Source organism: Octopus bimaculoides, chromosome 5, assembly GCF_046866305.1.
Source record: "Octopus bimaculoides isolate indiv1 chromosome 5, ASM4686630v1, whole genome shotgun sequence".
NCBI lineage: Eukaryota > Metazoa > Mollusca > Cephalopoda > Octopoda > Octopodidae > Octopus > Octopus bimaculoides.
Genome location: NC_142932.1, coordinates 82,775,721 through 82,779,498, shown reverse-complemented (window position 1 = coordinate 82,779,498; position 3,778 = coordinate 82,775,721). Strand labels below are relative to the sequence as shown.

General features: G+C 37.8%; 1 pseudogene; it reads left to right on the top strand.

Annotated features, from left to right (window-relative positions):
- Positions 1–2,633: 2,633 nt before the first annotated feature.
- Positions 2,634–2,752, top strand: LOC128247949 (5S ribosomal RNA; annotated as a pseudogene).
- The last annotated feature ends 1,026 nt before the right edge of the window (positions 2,753–3,778 follow it).

The window sequence follows — 3,778 nt, the reverse complement described above, 5'->3', positions numbered from 1 at the left end:
ACAAAGATATAGAAATTTACTGAAATTTCATTTCAACAGAAGGGCTTATTTTTATAACTACTTTTAAACTCTCCAAGTGGAAAGGAAGAGTTTAAATGTAGTTACAACAATATGCCGTTCTGTTGAAATGAAATTTCTGTAAATTTCTATATCTTTGTGCAGCTGAGGATTGCTCTGCATTTTACATTTAATGTAATGTTCACATTGCTTAAACAAATGGAGTCGCATGAAACGATCGTACTGCATTAACTTTGGATATCCTTGTTGCTTATTTTGATTTTAATCACCTTATTTTGGAATTGTATGGATAATACCATAGTTAATTCTGGTGCCTAAACTTAAGTACCATATTCACCTTGAATCTAAATTATATATATATATATATATATATATATATATATATATGACAACAACTGCGGCCTGCCACACACACACACATGCAATATACACGCACCTTAGCGTACACATATATGCACACGTAGAAAAAAAGAGAAAAAAGAATACTCACATATATACAATTCCAATTTAATTTACCCTGACAAGATCTCACTAAATTCTTAACTCATCTAGCTGAAAGATGAGCTCCAGTTGACGGATGCTAAACAGGAATTCATCACATCTAAAGAAAATTTTATTCATGAAGATATTTTTCTTATTACTATTTCTGTTCATATGCAGCTTTATGAGTTTAGTAGTTAGCTTGAAGCATTGTAAATAGAATTTGATGGAAAAATTCTTACAATGCTTATCATTCGTTGATACTATTACTATAGCAACGAAAGATAAGCCATTGATATTTCTTTATCTGGTTTCTTTTGTCAATGGATATTTTACCTGAAATATAAGGAATTATGAAATTATACGGGCTTGATCAATAACTATCCGGACTATTGCCATAATAACGAAGCTAAAGCACGCAGTGTATAGTCGTTTGGCACAGATTGATTTTGAACTTTGTGCAGGCGCACTAAATTTTAACGTTCTAGCTCACTTCCGCTGTTTACAGTAGTGCTTGGAAGGAAGATGTGTAGCCTGTTATCGTCGCATTAACCATAACAGAGAAAGTTGAGCAGAGAATCTGCATCGAATTTTGCCAAAAGCTTGGCAATACCTGCTCAGAGGCCTATGCAAAGTTTTCAAACAGTTTTCACAATCAAGGAGATTTTGTACAACTGAAACCTGAGTATCTTTTTGGTCAGCTGAAAGCAGTTTTGGCTCAAACTTAGCAGACACGCGTCTCATACCCAAATCGTCAGTGATAATGGACTGAACCGTAACTAATCTGCACATCTTCTGATAACTCACGGATGGTGATTCAATGATTTCCTCTCACAGCTGCACACACATCTGCGATGTTTTTTTAAAATTCTGCTGGTTGCGGGTTTCCTGGAACGTTTGTCAATATCGAGATTTTTTCGGTCATCTTGAAACGTCTGTACCACTCGTACAGTTGTGTGCGGCTCATACATTCCTCTCCATACACTCTCTACAACTTTGCGTAGGCCTCTGAGCAGGTATCGCCGTGACACCTTTCTCTCTCACGGTCAATGCGACAATCACACGCTACACACCTTCCCTCCAAGCACTGCTGTAAACAGCGGAAGTGAGCTATAACGTTAAAACTGAGTGCGCATGCACAGCAGAGTTCATGGTTAGCCTGTGCCAAGCGGCTTTACTCTGCATGCTTTCACTTCATTACTATGGCAACAGTCCGGATACTTATTGATCAGACCTCGTGCATATTTTCGCATTGTTAGAAGCTTTCCATACAAACTCTCTTTACAAACAGTTATACTGGTATTGACCTCTCACTTACCAGTAATCTATTACTTTCCTGGTTGCTATTGTTGTTGTTCCAAGTTTGCTCTGACCAAATAGAGGTCGTTGAAAGGTATTCCTGCGATGATGACCATCCAGTTTTTTTTATCCAATCTCTTCTTATAGACACTAACTCCTTGTCGTTTTGTCGTTGCATCATCATCATCATCATCATCATCATCATAGATATCGTCGTCATCGTCACTGATATCATCGTGAGGTGGTCGTCGTCATCATCGTCGTCGTCATCGTCGTCGTCGTCGTCGTCGTCGTCGTCCTCCTCCTCCTCCTCCTCCTCCTCCTCCTCCTCATCATCATCATCATCTTCAACATCAGCATCATCTTTATCATAATCATTATTATTGTTGTTGCTTTTATGTAGTACACAGAATATGAATTAGGAATGATTATAATCCTCACGCAATATGGTGCCATTTTTAGTCACATGAGTTGTGTGGATGTAATGTTCACAACACTAATCTGCAGCGCCGCTAGAGTTGGTGAATGTCTAGCCATGCAACTACCCCTTACCTTAAACCTAACAATACTGTAACACTAGTTATACACTACACAAACAATACCATAAAAATACAAAGAAGAAAATACAATGAATATAATGCATCTAGATATACAATTAATATTGCTAGTGTGATATACTACTATCAGCTTAAATATGAACATTTTAAACTTCGAAAACAGGTCGCACTGTCACCGCAGTGGCTAATGACCGTAGGCTAAATATGCATCTACTGCAAACTAATATTGCAATGATGCAGTATTTTAAAAGATATACAGTAATATTATAAATATACTATTAATACGGCCATATCACGTTGAAAGCACTGGTTCTCGTCCGATCACCGAAGTTAAGCAATATCGAGCCTAGTTAGTACTTAGATGGGTGACCGCTTGGGAAACCTAGGTGCTGTAAGCATTCTTAAATTTAACGGCGGTGCATCAGCATGGCCGCAGCTCTGAGCTGAAACTAGGAAAAAAAAAGGAAAATTCGTCAAAATTGCTATATATTTAATTATCTGCTAAAGCTATCGAATAAAATCCAAGTGAGTTTTGTAGATTTAGTTGCTCTGAGGAATTGAATAATCTTAAGTTTCAGTATAAGGTCACCCAACGGTGAATAGACAGCAATCAAAAATGTTATACACTTCTCTTCTCACAGCCACCGAACTTATTGGTTGCAAATTTGTGCACAAGGTCAGCAATTTCGAGAAGGGTCCTAGTCGATTACATCGACCCCCAGTACTCAGTTGGTACTTATTTTATTGACCCCGAAAGAAAGAAAGACAGAGTCGACCTCGGCGCCATTTGAACACAGATCGTAAAGACGGATGACATGCCGCCAAGCATTTTACCCGGCGTGTTAACGACCCTGCCAGCTCGCTGCCTTACAGCAACTAAACTTTTACTACCATTGTATTTGGAGTAGACTTCTCACTAGTTTCCTCGGATACTAGATCTGAACCTAACTATAGCATACTTTGGCCAGAAAAAGTTTTGTCTATTTCATATTTCTCATCATGAAGCCAGAAAGAAGCTTAGAGTCACCGGGTAACTCACAAACAATAAATTGCATTCTTATAAACCAACTGTTCCATTTTCGACGTTAATTCACCAAAAGATTGTCACATTTTCAACTTGATCTAACCACTACATCATACCATTATTATTACCTAATCTTCATCTCCACTATGTTTCTACGAGGATAGATGAACGCGACCACTAATGTTGTTCAATGAAAGGACTTAGTAGATAGATATAAAAGGGAAGAAACGTACTGTTAGAACAAAAGAGAATGAATAGTTTTATATGGAGTAGAGATAGGATAGCGAGTTGATGTAATAACAACAGACGACGCCAAGTGTGTATACAACACTGTTGGGTTAAAGACTCTTGAATGATGATGAAGGTTTTTCCAATTAACGCAAGGCTGCCAAATACGTAA